General features: G+C 41.5%; 1 protein-coding gene across 1 annotated transcript in view; it reads right to left on the reverse strand.

The window, feature by feature from the left end:
- The window catches only part of Slc35f1 (solute carrier family 35 member F1), a 462243-nt gene that overhangs the window by 61965 nt on the left and 389193 nt on the right, over positions 1 to 11085 (reverse strand). The gene's annotated exons all lie outside the window — the stretch shown is intronic.

The following is an 11085-nucleotide window of genomic DNA, read 5'->3' on the forward strand; positions in this document are numbered from 1 at the left end:
TCTATCATCTATCTATCTATCTATCTATCATCTATCTATCTATCTATCTATCTATCTATCTATCTATCTATCTATCATCTATCTATTTATTGTCTTTTTGAGACAGGATCTTCCTGTAGCCCCAGCTGGTCTGGTGCTCACGATGTAGACCAGGCTGGTCTTGAACTCACAAGAGATCTACCTGCCTCTGCCTCCCAAGTGCTAGGACTAAAGGTGTGCACCACCACACCCGGCTGTTGCTTTACTCTTAACAGAAAAAAAATATATGTATATATCACTGCAGACGTTAGTGTAGCAAATTGTGTGATTCTGCCTGACACGAAGCCCTGAGAGCTGGTGCAGAGTTAGCCTTGATGATGTAGAGAAAAACCTTGGTGACACAAGACAAGTCCTGGGCCAGGAGCCAGAGAACTTGCCCAGCGGCCTCAGGTGATCACACACTCAGGAAGCCTCTGTTTTCTGTTAGAAAAAAGACAGCAACCCCACCAGCTCTCCCCAGTGATCAGTGCAAAGCTCAGAGCTGATGCGTAAGGAAGTATTTAGTAGCTGTGCATGGCAGATCATACCTGTGATCCAAGCACTGGGGAAGCCGAGGCAAGTGGATGATGAATTTGAGACCAGCTTGAAGCTACATAGTGAGACCCTGTCTGAAAAATGAAGAAAGGGCTGGGGGTGTCGCTCAGCTGGTGAACTGCTTGCCTAGCATGCACAAAGCCCTAGGTTCGATCCTCAGAACAGCATAAAACCAGACATGGTGATATGTGCCTATGATCCCAGCATAGGTTAAAGGAAGAAATTCAAAGTTACACTCAGTTATAAATTGAGTTGGAGGTCAACCTGAGCTGCATGAGACTCTGTCTCAACAACAACAAAAGCAGTTTAATAAAATAAACAGGACGAAAGACAAAGTATTTTAAAATATGAGGTCCTTGAAGATTGTCCACACCTCTCCAAATGCATGCTCTGTGCTCCCTGGAACTAGCTCAGTCCCTACCACTTTGAACTATACTGTCTAATGGAGAGCATCTCTACTAGATAAACTGACGTCGTCTCAAAGGACTTTACTCTCCATGCACCGAATGAGAAGCTTGCAAATTGCCCTACTGCTCTATAGCTGTTTAATAGAACTGAGTATATGGCAGCCATCACTCAGCCCCCAGCACAGGGCAGAGAGCCCCAATGCTGCTTCGCTCCCACTTCCCACATCCCATTGATGGTCACATTCTCTCCCTTCCATCTTCTAAATGTTTGTCATTCATATGCATGCCGTCCACGCCTACTTCTGCCATCAAGATTGAGTTAGCATCCTCTTCTGCTGGAAACAAGTCCTTCTCACCTGTCTCTGAGCCTTCACTCCTGGGCCCCTCCTTCTGGAATTTACTCAATCCTTGAACTTCCTGCCTCCATTTCCTTTGGGCCTACCTTTATGTATTGCCCTCTCAATAAAGCCTCTTGGATGTTCAGATGAGGTTGCGTCCCTCATTTGACAATTTCCATGCACATTTTTCTCCTTCACAGAGCCAGTTGCAACAATTCTTAATTAATATGGAATTACTGGCATAATGTCTGACTTCTCTACTTCCCTGTTCCCAGATGCAGAATGCTGCTGAGCTCAAGAGTATCCAATAATAATTACTGAACAAACACTGACATACAGATTTTTAATGAGCAGAAACATCAAAATGCAGTCTGAGATTCATTAAAGTCTGGAAAAGGTTTGGATATTCACAAAGTAACCTTGAATGTCGGAATAGCCTATTGGTTGACATAAACAGCACTCAGAATCCCCAGTTTCTCCAAAGCCGTTTGTGATCTGAACAGACCCCCATGCATCTCTATGCATTGGACTTCTTTCTTGACAAATAATGTAAGTACTTTTGGAGTATGCAGTCATTTCCAAAGTTGCTGAGAGATAACAGAGTCACAGTGAGGAAGCACCACATGTATGCTGAGTAGCACTGAGGGATGGGGGCGGTCACAGCACTCCTAGAGGGGCTGTGCAGAAGCAGTGGAATCTAATGAGATCCTACTGAACAGTCCCCAGTTGCTCCCTGCACAGATGAACTAGCAATGTAAGTTAATGAGATTACTTGATGTGGTAATATACACTATGGTAGGTTTTACAACTAGCCTCAGAAGTCATGCAAGTATATTAGGAAACTTCAGTTTGCCAGTGAAAATTGTTCACTAAACAAAAAGCAGTCAGTGTTTTGTTTTTAAAATTAAAACTGATTGAATCAAATTGAAAGAGTTCACCACATGCCTCACAATTGGGATTGCATCTGCCTGGAAGGCCTCTGTCAGTGGAGCCAAAGGCCTCCAATACTGAATTATTAAAGGCAGAGTAGGACATCATCCAGGATTGGAAAAGGGCTAAAGTGAGCCTTTTGTCTCTGAGTATCATTGGAAACACCAAAGTCCTTGGAAAATCTTGGGGTCTGTTTCCCTCTTGGTTTGAGTTAGAAAACCCTTATTTATGTGGGTAAAGGAGATGTTTAGAAAGAAAAGAAGGGAAAGAATACAATCAAGCCAGAGCTTCTGCAATGTTTGGTGAGGGAAGCTTGATGCTCAACACATAGTGGGGCTCAATAACTGGTGACTGACTGACATGGTAGGTAGCTCTGACCGTTGGAAGGAACATTAGAGGTAATCCAGGTTGTTACTGGCATTTGGAGCCCAGCTCCAATTCCTCATTTTGCAAGACTGCCCCTTCCTTCTCTCTCAGAACATTTGGCACTGCCAGCCTTGACCTTAAAACATGCCTACACACACACATGCCCCTGGGGGGCAGTATCTCCCCAGTGTAAAACCACCAAGGCCCAGTTCCTTCTGTGCACTCACTCATAGGCCCTAAGCGATAAAGTGATACAACCAAGGACACACAATTTTGGGGGATCAGGAGCAGTTAAGCATAATGATGTTTTGGAACAGTATTTTAATGGTGATCGATGACAAGACTGTTTCATTGCTCCAGCTGGAGGCCTCACATGGCATCTGTAACACAGATGAGAAGCTGCTTGGCCACTGCTGCTAGTAAATAGGGTATTTACTGGTTTCCAGTGATTCCCCTCCCCCCAGAACCCCCGGCCTTTTCTTCTGTGTTCATGTAGCATAAAACTATGACAAAACAACTTTCTGATAGTTTTCTGATCTCTTCTTAGTGAAGATTTTGCCCAGGTCATAAAATAGAAACATTGTAATAGCTACCTACAACTGGGACTGTTAAAAAAGAAAAGGTAGCCAGGAGTGGTGGTGCTCACCTTTAATCCCAGCACTCAGGAGGCAGAGACAGGCAGATCTTTGTGAGTTCAAGGCCAGCCTGGTCTACATAGTGAGTTCCAGGACAGCTGGGGCTACAGGGAGACCCTGTCTCAAAAAGACCAAAAAAAAAAAAAAAAAAAAGGAAAGGTAACAAAAGCCCATCTGTATTCATCTGTATTTCTGTCACTAGACTCTTTAGAAGAACTTTCTTTGAGCCCATTTCTGTATTTAAGAGGAAATTGTAAAATTCCAACACTGATCTGGAGATATAGCTCAGCGGTTAAGAGCACTGGCTACTCTTATAGAGGACCAGGATTCAGTTTCAAGCACACACATGGCCGCTAACAACCGTCCTTTACTCCAGTTCCAGGTGACCTGACTACCTCTTCTGACCTCCATGGTCACTGCAGGGCATGGGTGCACTTACACGCATGCAGGCAATACACTCATACATATAAAATAAAAACAATAAATACAATAATTAAAAAATAAAATAACAACACCAAAAGACAAGCAAATAACCATTATTTTATGACCACCCTATACTCTGAATATCCCATCTCAAAGAACATAGAAAGCACTCTGGAGCTGTGCATGATGGCAAAAGCTTGTAATTGCAGCACTCAGGTAGCAGAGGCAGGAGGATCATAAGTTCCAGGCCAGCCTCAGCTGCACAGCAAGACCCCATCATAGAAAAATACAAAATCAGAACAAAGCAAAACAAAACCAAGTACACTTTGGAACTGTTTATTGCCCTTGGATTTACATAGAGACTTCTCCTCTTAAGGATTTAAACTAATTTTATTCTCCTTAGAACATAAGACCTCACACCTGCCAGAGAGAGCTAACAACCAGCTATCTGAGTTTTTTGATAGACACTGCAACAACACACACAATAGCATGGACAAATTCTTTAAAGCATGGCATCAGTGCCGGGATTATTGTTTGAATCTTGTAGTTTTAAATGGCATTTATAGAAGGTTGCTTAGTTTATACTCATAGTTTGCAAAGAACCCTTTAAAGAAACAATGGCGGTTATCAATGTTTTAAATAAGAAACAGGCTCCTGGAGTAAAGGCAGTTTGTGTTAGAATTGGGTCTAAAATACTAGCTTCTAGACTCCGGGATCAGAGTTCAGTACACCTTAGAGAAGCTATCGGTCTATCTTCACATTGCTTTTGGGACAATAGAACATATGTGTTGCAGCATTAGTTTTTCTTCTCTCTCTTATTATTTCCACCAATTTTTGACCACCGTAATGCCTGCGGTCTTTTTTGTTTGCTTTCTTTTTTTATTATTATTATTTTTTGAGACAGTGTCTCCCTGTAGCCTCAGCTGACCTGGAACTCACCATGTAGTCCAGGCCAGCCTTGATCTCACAGAGATCTACCTGTCTCCGCCTCCCAAGTGTTTGGGATTAAAGGGCTCCACACCTGGCCATTTGCCTGCTGTTTTTTATTTTACTTTGTTACACACACACACACACACACACACACACACACGCACACACACACCACACCATCATCACCGTTGTTATCATCATCAACAACATCGTCATCATCTCTCCCTTCCTAACACTGTCCATTCTAGCTTCTCACCTACTTTGTATCCTACCTCCATTTGCCTGTACTTCCAAGACCACCTCATACTCTTCTTCAGATACCCACACTTCTGAAAGCATGCTCACTCATGATACTTGACCCCGACATGGTCAGGGTAGTGGACAGTTATGGAAAGGCATATGTTCTGAATATCAATCAAATCTGCTTTCATGGACTGCCAAGCCTCTGCAAAACTGATGTGCATTATGAGTTTTATCTTGGTTTTGCAGAATCTTTCCTAAGGTTTTGGTCCACATGAGGACATACCTCTATGTATGGGATGTGGGGAATGCTGTAGGTTCTGAAGCAACTGCATAGATGGAAGTCAGCTCCTCTTAGCAATCCTAGGAGAAGTTTAGGGCCCTTGCAAGGTAAATGCTCAGACACTGCAAACCCAGAGTGGTGGGACACATAAGCTTTGCAGAAGCAGAGATAGGAAGTCTATCAGGCTAGCTGTGTTTGGGCTTTGTTCCTGCAGAAGTAGAGTGCTACCTGTTTGGCACCCTGGGAAGCTCCAAAAGGAAGCTTGAGCTGCCCAAGGGCACCTCATCCTCTCCTCTATTTCCAAGGTTCCTCCCTGATGAGCCTCCTCTAGTGCCCCAGGGACAGTTCCCTAGTATCCTGCTGCACTCACTCTATAGTAGTTGGCCTGCACATGCACCCATGGGCACATAGATCCCAATTTTCGCTTGTAGCCTGTTGCTCTGGTACTATGTGCACTTTCATTTAAGTTTTCTACAAATTGCTGGGTGGCGCACACCTTTAATTCCAGCACTCGGGAGGCAGAGGCAGGTGGATTTCTGTGAGTTCGAGGCTAGCCTGGTCTATGTAGTGAGTTCCAGGCCAGCTGGGGCTACAGGGAGATCCTGTCTCAAAAACGACAAAATTTCCTACAAAAAAATTCATTGACTATAAGTATATATCACTACTATTGTTTTGAATAAAGAAGTTTGTTTTCTGATGAATTTTCAATAATCCCAAATCCAAGAATATATGTAGGAGATATTGGATCATTTTGAAGTAAGCATATTAGAAATATTTTATTTAGTATTCATACGCATATAACGTGTTTTGATCAAATTCATCCCTATTCCCTCCCATCCTGTTTCTTACTTACCCCCACCACTTTTCCCTCCCAAGGATGAAAGCAACACTAGTCTATGGGTATAAACAAAAGCACTTAGAAGGCAGTTTGACCATATGCCCATATAACACAATCAGTAGTAGGGTCCCTATCAGGGCCTGTGATCTTCCTAGATACAACCTTTTGACCATATTTACTATACCAGGCATGAGTTCCCTCTTATGGACTGAGTCTCAAATTCAATTAGAAAGCGTTTGGCTACCCCTGTAATAGTTAAGTCACTATAGCATTTATAAGCATATCTTGGCAGGCAGGGCGCTGAATAAAATTGGATCTATTTCTTGGTTAGAGTACCAATGAACATGAATACGCAAGTATCTTTGTATTAGGATTTGGAGTCCTTTGCTCCCTAACCCCATAGGGTGATCTGGTATATGAGTAGATGCTTTAGTGCATTCCCTAACCTTAGAAGGCAACTGCCAGCTGTGGGGTCTTAAGTCTCTGCACTCTCCCTGACCTCAAAGCATGACAAGTACTGGTGTCCTGTCTTGAAACCCTCCCTGGTGGGGCTCTGGTACTGTACCCTCTCTGACATCAGAGCATAATTGGTGGTGGGTTCCTAAGTCCCAGCACTCTTTATCCCCCCCAAAACTATCTAAAGTGGCTGTACTATTTTACAGTCAAATTGAGGATGGGGTAGAGTTGGGGGTAGAGGTAAATAGTAGCATACAAAGGAGGTGAGAAGCTGGAATGGATAGAGGCAGGAAGGGAGAGATGATGATTATGATGATTACAACGATGATGATGATGATGATGATGATGTTGATGATGGTGGTGATGGTGGTGGTGGTGGGGTGTGTGTGTGTCTGTGTGTGTGTGTGTCTGTGTGTCTGTGTAACAAAGTAAGATTAAAAACTTCAGGCAAATGGCCAGGTATGGAGGCCTTTAATCCCAGCACTTGGGAGGCAAAGGCAGGTAGATCTCTGTGGTTCTGGCTTCTCAACAGCCTTGTCAATATTTGTTATTTTTTTCTCAGATATTTAGCTCTCCTAATGAGTGAAAGTGGCATCTTATAAAGTATGTTCCTATTGACTAACATTGAATATCTCTTACTACACTCATTAGTAATTTTCATACCTTTAAAAATATATATTGAAATCTTTTGTTTATATTAAAATTGGAGATCTCTCAGTATTTTTTAAATGATTATTTTTAGCCAATTTTTTTCTATAAAGATTTTATTTGTTCCAAGTTCTCCTTAATTATAAGTGATGATTCAAAGAACACATTTAAACATAAATCTATGTCTAGATCTCTAAACATTTCCTTAAGATTAATTATAGACTATGAAATTATAGGTTTATAAACTTTAAATCTCTTGATGTATACTGTCAACTTCCCCCGCCCCCCCAAAAGTTAGTGGTTATTCACTAGACCAATTTCAGGGCAAAGTGTTCCAATCATACTGCATTCTTATTGGTTTGTGCATTACCTATTTCAAAACTGCCAATTTAAATCAAGTATAAATTGTTTTTTTAAGTTTTAATTTCTGTGATTACTGATGAAGCAAAGTCTTGTCTACACATTACTGATTATATTTCTTTTGGAAAATATCTATTCATATATGTTTTACTGAAGAATTGGTATTACTGATATGGAAAATTTTCTTTATATATTAAGGTTATTAGATCTTTGATATGTTTGTTGAATATATTGTTCTATTTTTAAAAACTTCTTTAGGATGATTTTTAAGGAAAGGGAATTTAAATATTTATTCATTTTCAGAATTTTTTTTATCTCCTCCAAATCAGCTGAGTAATCACCTATATGTTCATTTATCATTCCCTTTTAAATTCCATTTAAAAGTTCAACTTATGCAGAATATTTTGTCACCCAAGACTAAGTAAATTTCTAATTTTATTTTGTATAAGCAATTTTCTCACTTCATGAGTAATTTGTCCCTTGATGCTCTATAATGCTTTCTCTGTGATTTGTTTCATGTACATTAAGATCTGTTTTAGGTGCTGGGAGTATGCTCAGTGGTAGAGTACTTGCTTTCTGTATATCATGCCCCAAGTAGGATCCCTAGCTCTGGGGGAAAAATGTGTTTTAGGGTCACATTATATCCTGCTGTCCACAGTACCACGTTGGGGAATGCTATAGATCTGAAACTACATTTTTAATGTTTTCTAAGGAAAATTCATTATTCACTGTTTTCAAAATGAGCTATTCATGTCTCTTTTTCTTCCTCTAGATGAAATTTGCCACTCTATTTTCAAATCCTGACTCCCCTAACTTAAATCTCTGAGGATTAGAAAAGTTCTGACCACATTCACTTTTTCATTATCAAATGTCAAATGAAGTTTTGGGGGACAGATCAATACTTTTTTTCTCTCTTAATCTCTTAATACCACTTCAAGTGAAATTTTGATTTTTTTTGGATATTGCATTTATTATAGTTGTTGGGAAATAGCAGTAATAATTTATAATGCTATAAATTATGCTTTAAAACAAGTTTTTTAAAAATGTATTTGACTTTTTGCCTGCCTGCATGTATGTATGTGCACCATGTGCATGCCTGGTGCCTGTGGAGGCCAGAAGAGGGAATTAGATCCCCTGGAACTGGAGTTACATGGGTGCTGGGAACTGAATCTGGGTCCTCTACAAGAGCAGCTAATGCTCTTAACTGCTGAGCCATCTCTCCAGTCCCTAAATCATGATTTTTACAAAGTGCCCAGTGATATTGATGTCAAATAAGCATTACATAGGGTTTATACTTGTATGAAACAAATCAGAAAATGTAAATAGCTACATAGTACTTAAGTTAAATGTTATGTTTTAACCTAATATAAGTTTTCCTTTGATTATGCAAAGTTTCAGTACATAATCTAAAGTATAAACCAACATTTTATTTATAAGAGTGAGCAGCTTTCCTGAGAAGCACAGTAAAAGCTAGAAAACTACTTTATTTCCTGAAAGCAGGAAGTGTTCTTCTAAAAGTTCAGATTTCTCACTTAGATTTTACCACTTTTAAAGAATTAATTTAACACTTTAAAAAATTATATCATTGCTACTGTAGGGCAGAAAATTTTACAAACAGCCTGAGAGTGCCTGCTCTGGCTTCTGCCTGAGGTAGGGGCAGATAGTCTGAGACTGCCAGATCTGGCCTTTGCCTAGTGTAGGGGCTGAGAACTCAGCAGACCACCTGAGAGCACCTGGATCCATTCTCCACATGGTGGTGAGCTTCAACAAATCTTCCCCAAGTTACACAAAATCGAACCCCCTAACTGGGATTATGTGAGGCCCCTCCCATGGCCTCAGGTATAGACGTATCCTACTGTAGGGAGAGACTTTAACAGACAACCTGAGACTACCTGATTCGGCCTCCTCCTGGAGTAGGGGATGAGAACTCAGCAGACCACCTGAGAGTCCCAAAATCAGGCCTCCCCTTAGCAAACTTTGCAGGGCAGCTCTCTCTCTCCACGGTGGGCTCTGCGCCAAGCTGTGGGAGGCTCGGGCCAGCTGCAGGAGGCTCTCCCTTTCTTCGCAGGTCATTGGCCACTGGCCCACGAGGGCAGGGAGAGCAGAAGCAGTGAATGGGGTCAGGATGGCCAGTGAGTGCTGACGGAAGACAGCCCTTATGGGGAAATGGATCCCAGGCTGGTCCCAGGCACAGTGAAACAGCAATGATACAGCTCCAGCCAGATTCAGTGATACAGCTCTGTTTATTAGTGGGAAAACTAGAGAATTTATAGTGTGGAGGCAGTAGCAAAAGCCTCAGTTGATAGGTGCTCATAGTATGCTTTATTTACATGTGGCAGTGGGCTTCTGTCTTCCAGACTGTCAGACAGTGCCTGATTATCATATAGAAAAAACCTGCAGGTAGTTTTTACTTGAGGTTACTATGCTAAAGGCCATGTTTCAGATAAGGCCAGGCATCTTCACTTGGCGGCACTTTCAAAGTGAGCCAGGAGGAGAGCAGGAGGCCCCCTGCTGAAAAGTGGAGTCTCTCCATCAGGCACCGAGCCTCTCAGGGCTATCCGGACATGGAGAAACTGCAACCCTAACAGCAGGGTTCCCCAACAATGAAGCATCAACAAAACCCCAACATTTTAAAATAAACCCTGAATGGACATGTATTTTGTTCCTTAAGTTAGTCTTTCCAATTGTTAATAAGAACTAATTTAGTTCAGGTTTGACTGAACTTTGAACTTAGAAAAGTGTAAGAGTATGTATATATTATTTTCTAGTAGGCACATAAAGGGCTGCCCAGAGAACGTGGCAAGAGTGGAATCTTTAATATTGTAAATTCCCATGAAGAACCGAGTCTTTATGGCCTAAATTAGAGAAAGAAGGGCTCTAACATCATAGGTCAAGTAGGCACAGCTCAGGAAAGGGATTTCTTAGGTCTGTCTCCAATGAAGGCTGTTCTACTGTGAACAAAAACAGTCTTCTTTTTCCCCCAGCCTCCCATACTCTGATTTATAGTCTTTCAGAAGGAAGGAGGATCACATCACATACCTATAGACAGGAAGTCTGCTGATCAGGATCTGAACCAAGCTCACTGATACTGTTTCCATCTGGACTGCACCCATTTGGTACAGGAAGACAAAATCTAGCTCCTCTTTAGCCACGTCATCTTGTTATTTCTCTCCATTGGCGGCTGTGAAGGAGGAGGGCGGCTTCCTCCTTCTCGAGTAGTTACACCTGGGGCGTAATCATTACCGGTATACAAAAGGTGGACAAAGAGGAATTAACACAGTGTTGGGCTTTTCCTTTGCACCATAGGAAAAGAGGAGGGGCGACACATGCTATACTAGAGGGAGTAATGTTAGTGAGGCATTTGTAATGAGTAGGCTTACTCTTGCTGGAAATGCAAATTGGATAGTTAGCCAGTGGTTCGAATAAGGGAATATCCATTAGATGAGTATCAGTGAAATCTTTTTTTGTTTCTGGGTAGAAAAGGGTGGTGTTAACTGGTACTGCTGTCAATAAAGGTCTATTGCTGGATGCACAAAAGAAGCCGTTAGAGGTATTAGGGTGGGTGGTGAAGGGAAGAAAGTTAGCAACATATTGAATGTACTTGCTCCAGGACATAGTTGATCTTATCTGGTCCTCTGTTTGTCTTTCCTGTAGAATG

Source organism: Nannospalax galili, unplaced genomic scaffold (genome assembly GCF_000622305.1).
Source record: "Nannospalax galili isolate Female #2095 unplaced genomic scaffold, S.galili_v1.0 scaffold417, whole genome shotgun sequence".
Classification (NCBI taxonomy): Eukaryota; Metazoa; Chordata; class Mammalia; order Rodentia; family Spalacidae; genus Nannospalax; species Nannospalax galili.